Source organism: Dama dama, chromosome X (assembly GCF_033118175.1).
Source record: "Dama dama isolate Ldn47 chromosome X, ASM3311817v1, whole genome shotgun sequence".
Classification (NCBI taxonomy): Eukaryota; Metazoa; Chordata; class Mammalia; order Artiodactyla; family Cervidae; genus Dama; species Dama dama.
This window is the reverse complement of record NC_083714.1, coordinates 87,877,772-87,890,345: the sequence shown is the minus strand read 5'-3', so window position 1 is coordinate 87,890,345 and position 12,574 is coordinate 87,877,772. Positions and strand designations below refer to the sequence as shown.

The following is a 12,574-nucleotide window of genomic DNA, read 5'->3' as shown; positions in this document are numbered from 1 at the left end:
CTTCAGGTTTTATTTTTCCCCAGTAACCTGTAAATTCCTTGCAGCTAACACATCCAAGCCTCTTTCATTCCCACCTTGTATCTAGTTCAATGCCTGATACAATGATACTGCTCATAATTCCTTAGAACTCCTCTTATTTTCCCCTCTCCAACCTGAATCTAATCGCCTTGAGCACCAATACTTGGGTGCATTTATATTTGTACTATTAATACTCTTCCCTATCCTCTTGTGTAGCCCTATTCTTTACATGTAAGTTCTTACTAATGAATGAATAAACTTATATCTACTCTCCCAGTTGCCACATCAAATTCATGTTTCAAAATGAATGTATTCAAATCAAATGCAGAGTCTAACTTTGCATGCATCAATTATTTTGATTGTCACTTATAGAGCCATTGCTCACTTATTTGTCTTAGATTATGAATTCAAAGATAACAAACTATTGTCTCAGAGGTCTGTGCAATTTTCTTCGTAAATTCTCCAACTGAGAGCTCTTTGCAAGTGCTGGCTAAACATGGCTGGATAATGGTGAAACTCCAACCCTTCTTTTGCCTACTTGAATTTTATATCTTTGCAGGAGACAGTTTATTACTTTTGGAACAATTACTTATGAAAGAGGAAAACTAGACTCTCATAGAGAATGGAACAGGTATTGACTGGACCAGTAGAATCCAGAAAGCTCAGAGGATCAGCCTCGAAGAGTAAACCAAACTCTGTCTCCGTGTTTTTCTGGAGGCATTTTTTTCTCCTGTTGGAATGAAGGCAGGCCAACTAGGGATAATGTGAGTGGGTGGGGACAGGGGTATGAAGCTTTCACCTTGGCTTCCACCTTGGAATTAATAGGGCTTTTACGCCCCTACATCTCTGGGTCCAGCACCTTTCAGTTTGAAACACCACTGAATAAAACCAGTGCATCCAGAGATCTTTTCCCCATCTAAAATTGATTAGCAGCTTCACAAGCCTATTGTTCTATAATAAGTCCTGCTGATTACTTATATGTATTTCTTTAAAATCTAAATGGTCATTTGTTCCAGACAGAAAACATCCTGAGAGTATCAGAGCAAACCTGTCATAGGCTTCACTACCTTTCTACTTATAATTAAATCACTGTAGAGAGATGTTGTGTACTTAGCTTAAAATAAATACATTTTGTTGTACAACTGAGAGATATGCCACTTGATGGAAAAAAGTTAATTAAAGCCACAGATTCTCTGCAATACCCAGAATTGATCTTCCATTTATCCTAGGTTGCCTGCCTGACTCCATCCTCTCTTAAAGTGACTTGTTTCTCAAGAGTTCAGCAGTTCCTCTTGCAATTGATTTCTGGTGTCTACCGACCAGTTTCCAAATCGTGCTCAAATATGTCTAAACCCCAGGAAAGGAGGTACTTTAAGCTTAAGTTAAGACCGTCTCACCTCTCTACACACCTTACTGACAACACAAATTGGCTCTATGCTGTATTTTACATAAGAATGGCCACACATCAAGGCCCAGGTGTTTAAACAATTCTCTGCCATTACCTCCTATTTGAGGGTGACAATATCAATATAAACAAAGAGAAAGTAATGATGCATATGAATAGAATGAGGTGTTCTATGCTGAGTTCTTGGAGAAAGTTAGAGATAACTTTAGAATGTAGAAACTATTCTTTTGGAAAGGAATTAAGACCTCTAAATTGTCTTTTCCTTAACTGTGCCGCACAAACTTTCCCCCACTAACTTTTCACACCATTCACGTGTAATGCATTACAAACAAGTTTCAGCCTGGGTTTTAAAAAATGTTTTGGCGGCTTACATCCAGCTAGTACATTTTCCCTCATGGAGAGGAACCAAAAAAGATAAACGTTTTGATAAATACAGAGGCATCTTAGAGGAATCAAGACTTGAGCTAAAGTCTAAAAGGAGTCTGGGGCGGAGAATAGCATCCCAACCCCTTTACAAAGATGTTATCTGTTACAGAATTATTCATAAACAAGGAAGTATCTTGTTTTAAATTCAATTTTGTTATTGATCTACTGTATGAGTTTAGACCTAAAGTCTTCCCATCTCTGTCTTCAGTTTTCTCGTATTTTCAATTTGTTGGTTGAAATAGACCGTGATCTGTAAGAGCACAGAACTCAGTGGAGTGAAAAGAATTCGGTTTTGTACACTGTAACACTCACTAGCTGTTGCAGCTTTTGGAAAATTGGTTCACCTCTGAGACTTGGGCTTTTCAGGTGACTCAGATGGTAAAGAACCGCCTGCAATGTGGGAGACCTGGGTTCAATCCCTAAGTCAGGAATCCCCTGGAGAAGGAAATGGCAACCCACTCCAGTATTCTTGCCTGTAGAATTCCACGGACAGAGGAGCCTGATGGACTACAGTCCATGGGGTCACAAAAGTTGGACAGGACTGAATGACTAACACTTTCACTTTCTGAGCCTTATTTTCCTCATCTATAAAATACGAAAAATCAGATCTCAGTTTACCTTATCATTTTGTGATACTTTGGTAAAATAACAGATAAATTTGTGTATTAAAAAATGTCACACATGCGTGAGGTGAAAGTTGACTAGAACGAGAGATATATAGAAATGTGGAAAGCGGTCGGGACAAAGGTAAAAGAAATTTGGGATGGAAAAAGAAAAAAGAAATGAAGGAAAAGAAAACGAGGAATAACGAGGTAATTTCAGCGGCGATAAAGGCTGTAACAGGAAGCGCAAGCTCTCAAGAATATTGGGGGAGGGGCCGCAGGCGGCTGGGTCACGTTGCCGGGGGAGCCATTTTGGGAGTGCACGGCGGATCGGCGCGGGGCCTATTTGGCTGTGACGCCTAGCCCAGGTTTCTACCGTCCTATGCCCTAGGGCTCATCTAAAACCTAAGATGGCGGCATTTGCATAGGGTGTAAGCGCTGCAGGCATACTTTATGTGAAAAGACGGCCAAAGGACGAGTCTCCTAAGGAATGTCCAGAAACTTGCGGATATTTGCGTTGTGGTGAGTGCTGAACCTCGCATCGAGTTGAAAAGTGACCATTAGTAAGGTTACACACTTCGGCATCGCATGGCCTGACTGGGTGGGGGAGGAGCCGGCCTACATTTCATTTTTCTCTCTCTTCAAAATATTGGAGAATAATTGCTCTCTACTTAATCACCTTACTATCACGGATGAGGATAGGTGGTTGCAGAAACTAGCTCCTAGTGGGTATTCTGGGTCGTTTTCCTTTTTTTTTTTTTTTTTTAACTTGTTTAAATGGGTTTTTATTGACACCATGCCGCCGCAAAATTCTCTCTCCCTAAAGCGCTTTCAGGAACTGCCTAACCTGTTGGGCCTGCGGGTCCTTAATTCCTAAGGGCTGCCTTTCCATGTGCAAACTTAGTTTTGATAAACCAATCAGTTTGTAATATATTCATGGTGGGCTAGAATAAAATAATTTTGTTCTATGCCCTTTATATATACTTCAAATGAGGACTTTTGGTCTTATAATACTTAACATTTGTTCGGGAACATCTTAGAGATCGAGGGGTGTGTGTGTGTGTATAGATAATATATCAGGGAGTTGCTGCATTATATTGTGAATTGTTAGCTTGTTTACTCACTAAGTAAGAAAAGAGCTAAATTTCCCGTGTTCAGATCTCTTGGTGAAAATAAATTTATGTTAAGCATTATATCATTACATGTTTACTGTATGGGAAGACAGTAAAACTGAATTTTATCTATTAAATGCTTATGTGGTTAAAAGAAATTTGCCTCAAGAAATGCCCACATCTCACTCATACATTGCTGGAAAGACTATGAATTGCTGCAGCCTTTTGAAAAAATGATCTGACAATATGTAAGGAGATAAAAAATACAAATACTGCTTGACTAAATACTGGAACTTAATATTCTGACTTTTAAGAATCCATTCTACAGAAATAAATGTACCAATGTGTAATGATATATGAACAAGGATGCTTTTGTAGCTTTGTTTTTGTGACAACTGGAAACAACCTGTATATCCGTCAGTAGGAGAGTGTTTGAATAAATCTTGTGACAATCATATTATGAAATATTTTGCAACTGTGGAAGCATATTTACCTCTATTGATCTGCAGCAACTAAGACCAGGTACAGCAAAATAAATATTTAAGAAAAAAAGTAAAGTGATTCTTTTTCCCATGCATTTCTTAAACTTTTGTGATGTAATGAACTTTTTCTAGCATGGGTTATTTTTTATACATTTTAAACGGAAATTTTTAAAAGTTGAATTTTAAGTGTTGGGCTGCAGTAACAGGGACCAATTGAAATTTCTTCTAAATTTGAGGGCAGAATCTAATTTTTTTTTTTTTTTTTAAGAAAATAAACCAGGAAGCAAGTGTCAGCAAGAAAGTAGAGAAATTGGAGCTCTCATACATTGCTGCTGGGATGTAAAATGGTGCAACCACTGTGGAAAAAGTTTGACAGTTTCTCTCTAAGTTAAACATAGAATTACCACACTTCCTTGCCGACACTTGTTATCTCCTTTTTTTTTTTTTAAATTTAAAAATCACAACCATTCTAGTGTGTTTGGAGTGTTATATCATTGTGGTTTAGATTCGAATTTCCCTAATCACCAATGATTTTGGCCACCTTGATGCACTTATTGGCCATTTGTGTATTTTCTTTGCGGAGAAAAGAAAGTCTATTCAAGTCCTTTGCCACCACCCCCCCTTTTTTAAAAATTTGAGTGTCTTTTTGTTGTTGGGCTATAAATTCTTTCGTATTCTGGATAGTAGTCTGATTATATATATATATATATATATATATATATATATATAAAATATGTAGAATTTTGCAAATTTCCCCCCATTCTGTATATGTTTTTTATGCATTCTTGGTACTGTCCTTTGGTATACAGATTTTTAAAGTCTGCTTTATTTTTTCTTTTGTTGCTTGTACTTCTGGTGCAAATCTAAGAATTCTTTACCAAATAAATCTAAGAAGATTTATCTTTATGTATTTTTCTAAGTGTTCTATGGTTTTAGCTTTTGTATTTGTGTCATATATCCATTTTGAATTATTTTTATATATGATATGAGATCCAATTTCATTCTTTTACATGTGCATAGCCAGTTGTCCCAGCACCACACATTGGAGAGACTGTCCCCCATTGAATGGTCTTGGCACCCTTGTTGAAATCAGTTGGCTTAGGTGTATGGGTTTATTCTGGTCTTTCAAATTTATTTCATTTGTCTCTGTGCCTATCCTTATTCCAGTGCCATACTTTTGATTACTGTTGATTGTGTTAATTTTTAAAATTGAGAAGTGTCAATCCTCCAACTTTGTTCTTTCTCAAGATTGTTTTGGCTATTCGGGGCCTCTTGTAATTCCATATGAATTTTAGGATTAGCTTGTCCATTTCTTTTTAAGTCATATAGAAAAAAATAAGAGGGATTACAAACCAAAAATACAATAATACTAACTTTTATATTTACCTATGTAGTTACCTTTGCTGCTGCTGCATGCATGCTCAGTCATTTGGTTGTATCCAACTCTTTGTGACCCCATGGACTGTAGCCTGCCAGGTTCCTCTGTCCATGGGATTTCCCAGGCAAGGATACTGGAGTGGGTTGCCATTTCCTCCTCCAGGAGATCTACCTGACCCAGGGGATCAAACCTGAGTCTCTTGGGTCTCCTACATTGGCAGGCAGATTCTTTACCACTGAACCACCTGGGAATCCCTTGTAGTTACCTTTGCCTGTGTTCTTTATTTCTTCATATAGTTTTGAGTTCATCTATTATCCTTTCATTTTATTCTGAAGAACTCCCTTTGGCAGTTCTTGTAGGGCATGTCTGTTAGCAGTGAACTTCCTCAGCTTTTGTTTATCTCAGAATGTCTTAATGTCTCTTTCAGTTCTCTTTTGATAGATTTATTGAAATATAATTCACGTACCATACAGTTCACCCATTTAAAGTGTACAGTTCAATAGTTTTTAGTATATGTGCAACCATCAATTCTTACAACATTTTCATCACTTCAAGAGGAAGTCCATATGCTTTAGCCATAAGCCAGATGGTTAGATGGCATCACAGATTCAATGGACATGGGTTTGGGTGGACTCCGGGAGTTGGCGATGGACAGGGAGGCCTGGAGTGCTGTGGTTCATGGGGTCGCAAAGAGTTGGACACGACTGAGCGACTGAACTGAACTGAATACCCCCTTGAACCCCACCTGCCCAGCCCTAGGTAACCACTAATCTACTTTTATCTCTATAAATTTTCCAGTTTAGAATATTTCATGTGAATAGGATCATAATATATGGCCTTTTGTGATTGGCTTTTTTCATTTAGCATACTGCTTCAAAGTTCATGTATGTTGTAGCATGTATCAGTACTTTGTATCCCATTTATGACTTCCATTCATAGAATGGATATACTACATTTCCTTTGTTCATCCATCTGGACATTTGGGTTGTTTCTACCTTTAGGCTATCAAGAATGATTCTGCTAAAACATTCACGTACAAGTTTCTGTAGAGAAATATGTCTTCATTTCTATAGGTGTATACTTAAGAGTTATTGCTGGATCATATAGCAACTCTGTGTTTAATAATTTGAGACACTGTTAGACTTTTTTTCAAAATGGCTGCAGCATTTTACACTCAGCAGTATGAGGGCTCTAACTGGTTTACATTCTCACCAGCACTTGTCACTATCGACTTTATCCAATTCTGGCCATTCTAGAGGGTGTTAATGTATCTCACTGTGATTTCCTTCCCCACAAGGTTAGGTCCCTGATGTTGTTGTTTAGGGAGGTGCAATTTGAATATGCCTACCATCACCCTGGGATGACTGAGTTTTGTTAGAGCTGTCTTTCTCTGACCACACCCAGCAGCCAGCAGCCAAGCTCCATTTACTGATCCTTTAATTGTTTTCCATAATGCCCGAGGGCATAAACTACTCTGAAAAGTAATTCAGTCAAATTGTGGGTCCTTTGACGAAATAGTTAGCAGAGGTTAGTGTTTGATATTTGTTTTGGCTCCAAGAGGGTTCTTCCCGGTTGCCTTATTGCCCATTTCTCACCTGCAAACTCGTTGACATACAGTATGGAGTATATTTTGAATCTTCTCCCAATTGCTTTTCTTTACAGTTCAGTCAGTCAGTTCAGTCGCTCAGTCGTGTCTGACTCTTTGCGACTCGATGGACTGTAGCACGCCAGGCCTCCCTGTCCATCACCAACTCCTGGAGTTTACTCAAACTCATGTCCATTGAGTTGGTGATGCCATCCAACCATCTCATCCTCTGTTGTCCCCTTCTCCTCCTACCCTCAATCTTTCCCAGCATCAGGGTCTTTTCCCAATGAGTCAGCTCTTCGCATCAGGTGGAGTTTCAGCTTCATCAGTCCTTCCAATGAACACCCAGGACTGATCTCTAGGATGCACTGGTTGGACCTTCTTGCAGTCCAAGGGACTCTCAAGAGTCTTCTCCAATACCACAGTTCAAAAGCATCAATTCTTTGGCACTCAGCTTTCCAACTCTCACATCCATACATGACTACTGTAAAAACCATAGCTTTGACTAGATGGACCTTTGTTGGCAAAGTAATGTCTCTGCTTTTTAATATGCTGTCTAGGTTGGTCATAACTTTTCTTCCAAGGAGCAAGCGTCTTTTAATTTAATGGCTGTAGTCACCATCTGCAGTGATTTTGGAGCCCCCCAAAATTGTCACTGTTTCCCCTGTTTCCCCATCTATTTGCCATGAAGTGATGGGGCCAGATGCCATGATCTTTGTTTTCTGAATGTTGAATTTTAAGCCACCTTTTCACTTTCATCAAGCGGCTCTTTAGTTCTTCTTTGCTTTCTGCCATAAGGGTGGTGTCATCTGCATATCTGAGGTTATTGATATTTCTCCCGGCAATCTTGATTCCAGCTTGTGCTTCATCCAGCCCAGTGTTTCTCATGATGTACTCTGCATGTAATTTAAATAAGCAGGGTGACAACATACAGCCTTGACATACTGCTTTCTGTATTTGGAACCAGTCTGTTGTTCCATGTCCAGTTCTCACTGTTGCGTCCTGACCTACATACAGATTTTCTTTACAACCTTGCTGTTCTTTTAGTGTTCTTCTAGGCTTGACTTTCTCCTTGGTCTTGCAAATGAAGTCAGTTCGGTTCCTTTGAGAAGAGAATAGGAGCTATCTGTTTTAAAGTCTACTTTTTCCCTCAAGCAAAAGCTTTGAGTCTGGTCTCTGGAGGTGGGGGTAGGGACAGTGGCAACTTTCTGAGTGACAGTTCGGTTCTGCTAGGTGAGTGCTTAGTGGAGGGGAGAGTGCAACCAGAGGTCCTCTCAATTTACCGTTTACTCCTCACAACCCAGGGCAAGGATGTTCAGGGCCCCAGTGTTCTCCACATACCACATCCAGTTAAAGTCTCCATCCCACCACTGGGGGTTAGGTGGCAGAAAGGAACCCCTACCTCTAAACCACAGTTGTTCAGGACTCAGCCCTGGCAACAGGCTAGGTAGCTGGATGGGAAACTCCAATGCCCTGTTCTTCCAGAGAAGAATGCCCTTTAAATAGGACTTAGGGGTGGTGGTGGAGAGGGAGTTTTTTGCCTTGAATTCAGGAGTCTTGAGTAGAGTCTTCCCCTCCTTGAGCTGGGTTGGGAGAGGGAGGGAGGGAGGGAGAAAGTAGTCTTGGTTCAGATACCATAGGCTCACCTTTCTTAGTGAATTTTAAACGATGTTCTTGAGTAGATATTTCTTCATTTGTTGTTTGTCCTTAAAACCACTTTCAGAGGGTTTAAACGGTTGCCTTTTTTTTTTTTTTAATACTGTTTTATCAGTTTCAGTGGGGAACAGGACACTCTAGCGCCTCATGCTGTCTTGCCATAAGTTAATCTCTTTCCTTTCTTTTTGAAGGATTGTTTTATCAGAAATAGATTCATTGATTCAGAGCTCTTTTACCCCCCAGTAATTAAAATATGTCATTCCATTGCCTCTGGCTTCCATGGTTTCTGTTGGTGAGTTACCTTTCTTAATTTTAAAATTCTCTCTTTTTCTTGGGTTTCAACATTTCGATTATATTATGGCTCAGTGTGGATCCCTTTGAGTTTATTCTAGATATGTAGATTGGGCATTGTTTCTTCAAACACTCCTTTTTCATAATTACCCTTTATTCAAATTTGAAAACTGAATGAAGAACAGAGAATATTGCTTCCTTAGTTTTGGTCTGCATTTTGGATAAGAAAATAGCATACAGAAATATAATTTGGGGACCTGTGAAGAATATTGAAGAATTAGAACAGCTTTAATTAGACTAAATCAGACTAAATCTGTAACCTTTTCACAGATTGATAAGATGAAGATACAAAGCAGACAATGATAACTGATACTTGGAGATCACTGAGAAAATTGAGAGGAGTCAGACTGGGCCCATCTTTCAATACAGAAGTCTCGTGGCTTGTGCTTCTGAATTGTATGTCTTAAAACTTATAATGAACACCTGAGTTATATAGAGATGAGAGAGGTTACAACTTCAGATCCCAAGTTATATATGAAGCCTGTTTAGTTCTGCAGGATTCTGAATATTTCTTCAAGGTTCTCTGTCATTTTTAATAGAAATAGATCTGTCACTTCTGTTTGTTTCGTATTTGCTACACTCGATATACTTTACTCACCGACTCATTGAAACTCTTAAAAATTCTAAATAATTGGTAAACCATTTCACAGATGAGGAACTTGAAGTTTATTTGGGGACTGATTCACCTATAGTCATGGCTAAATATTGGCAGCTCAGGGATTTTGTTTGCTTTATTATGTATCTGTAGATGTACTTGAAATGGATGGGGAAAACAGTTTTGTTTTGTGTTCTCAAATTTTATAATAACCTGTCTGGAAGTGAGAATTATGACTTGATTTGAACATTTCCAGGTTATTTTACACTATACCTCATGTGATATTTCTTTTCAATAAATAGTTGTTGTTTAGAATGTATATATCTATATCCCTGATTATGTCTAAAGGACACATGGAAAGTCAGCAGAAAGACACATATGCCTGAAATACCAAATGCTATGCATATAATCCCCTTCTACAATGCCATCAAGTCAACTACCCTCCCTTAGAACTTGTCAGGGATGCCCTCTTAGAAGTAAAGTATCCATGATGTTTTAGAAAGCAAGGAAGTAAGTGTGGATTTCAATCAAGAATTGCAAGCCTTGCTGGACACATCCCAGGGAAAATTTTTCAAAGATGTGATGCTGGAGAACGTGTCTGGTCTCTTAGTGAGTATGTTAACACTGACTTCTTTTTTTTTTTCCTTCAAATATTCTTGATATCCCTTTCTCTCCCTCTTTTTCTTTTCCTCATTTTGTTGGTATGTTTGATGCTGTCTACAGGTTTCTTAGTTTCTTTTCCCATTTCTCCCACCCTCCACCCCTGCCTCTGGCAACCACCAGTCTGTTCCCTGTATCTGTGATTTAAAAAAAAAATGATTTCACATATAAGAGATCATACAGCGTTTGTCTTTGTCTAACTTCTTTCACTTAACATAATGCCCTTGAGGTCCATCCATATTGTCACAAATGGCAAGATTTTATTATTTTTTATGGCTAACATTCCATTGTATTTATATACTATATATACACATTGTTGTTGTTTAGTTGCTAAGTTCCGGCTCTCTTGCAACTCCATGGACTATAGCCTGTCAGGCTCCTCTGTCCATGGGATTTCCCAGGCAAGAATACTGGAGTGGGTTGCCATTTCCTTCACCAGGGGATTGTCCCAATTCACTGATCAAACCCTTGTCTCCTGCATTGGCAGGCATGGGCTTCCCCAGTGGATCAGTGATAATGAATCTCTCTGCCAATGCAGGAGATGTGGGAGACGTGAGTTTGATCCCTGGGTTGGGAAGATCCCCGGGTTGGGAAGATATCTTGGGTGGGGGGGCGGAAATGGCAAGCCATTTCAGTATTCTTGCAGCGAAAATCCCATGGACAGAGGAGATTGGCAGGCTGTAGTCCATAAGGTCACAAAGTGTTGGACACGACTGAGCAAGCAAACATACACACACACACACACACACACACACACACACACACACCCATACCCATCCCACAATTTCTTTATCCATTAATCTATTGGTGGACATTTAAGTTGTTTCCATGCCTTGGCTATGTAAATGATGCAGCAGTGATCATGGGAGAGCAAATGTCTTTTCAAGTTAGTCTTTTTATTTTCTTCAGTTGGCAAGTCGTGTCTGACTCCTCGTGACTCCATGGATTGCAGCATGCCAGGCTTCCCTGTTCCTCACCGTCTCCTGGAGTTTGTCTAAGTTCATGTCCATTGCATGAGTGATGCCATCCAACCATCTCATCCTCTGTCTTCATCTTCTCCTTCTGCCTTCAATCTTTCCCAGCATCAGGGTCCTTTTCAATGAGTTGGCTCTTCGCATCAGATGGCCAGAGCTTCAGCTGAGCTTCAGCTTCAGCATCAATCCTTCCAATGAATATTCAGGGTTGATTTCCTTTAAGGTTGACTGGTTTGATCTCCCTGCTGTCCAAGGGACTTTCAAGAGTCTTCTCCAGCACCACAGTTCAAAAGCATCAATTCTTCAGTGCTCTGCCTTCTTTATGGTCCAGGTCTCACAACCGTACGTGACTACTGGAAAGGCCTTGACTATACGGACCTTTGTTGGCAAAGTGATGTCTCTACTTTTTAACATACTGTCTAGCTTTGTCACAGCTTTCCTGCCAAGAAGCAATTGTCATCTTATTTCATGGCTACAGTCACAATCCACAGGGATTTTACAGCCCAAGAAGAGGAAATCTGTCCCTACTTCCACCTTTTCCCCTTCTATTTGTCATGAAGTAATGTGCTGGATGCCATGACCTTAGTTTTTCTAATATTTAGTTTTAAGCCAGCTTTTTCACTCCTCCTTCACCCTCATCAAGAGACTCTTTAGTTCCTCTTCACTAAGTATATGTGATATCATCCACATATCTGAAGTTGTTGATATTTCTCCCAGCAATCTTTTTTGTTTCTCTCCCGGCAGTCTTGATTTCCAACTTGTGACTCCTCCAGCCCAGCATTTCATGTGATGTGCTCTGCATATAAGTTAAATAAACAGAGTGACAATAAACAGCCTTATACTCCTTTCTCAATCCTGAACCAGTCAGTTGTTCCATACAAGGTTCTAATTGTTGCTACTTGACTGGCATATAGGTTTCTCAGGAGACAGGTAAAATGGTCTGGTATTCCCATTTCTTTAAAGAGTTTCCCATAGTTTATTATGATCCACACAGTCAAAGCTTTTAGTGTAGTCGATGAAACAGAAGTAAATGTTTTTCTGGAATTCCCTTACTTTCTCTATGATCTAATGAATGTTGGCAATTTGATCTCTGGTTTCTCTGCCTTTTCTAAGTCAAGCTTGTACATCTGGAAGTTCTTGGTTCACGAAATACTGAAGCCTATCATGCAGGATTTTAGCTTTTCTTCCAAGGATCAAGCATCTTTTAACTTCATGGCTGCAGTCACCATCTGCAGTGATTTTGGAGCCCAAGAAAATATTCTCTCATTGTTTCCATTGTTTCCCTGTCTATTTTCCATGAAGTGATGGGACCAGATGCCATGATCTTCGT

At 39.4% G+C, this 12,574-nt stretch overlaps 1 long non-coding RNA gene across 4 annotated transcripts in view; it reads left to right on the top strand.

The window, feature by feature from the left end:
* Positions 1-2,766: 2,766 nt before the first annotated feature.
* The window catches only part of LOC133051945 (uncharacterized), a 121,086-nt gene continuing 111,278 nt past the window's right edge, over positions 2,767-12,574 (top strand). For 2 of the 4 annotated variants that reach the window (XR_009691972.1, XR_009691974.1), the window contains exon 1: positions 2,767-2,973. This is a non-coding gene — a long non-coding RNA (uncharacterized LOC133051945). The remainder of the gene's footprint in view (positions 2,974-12,574) is intronic. The other 2 variants (XR_009691973.1, XR_009691971.1) reach the window with 2 other exon arrangements.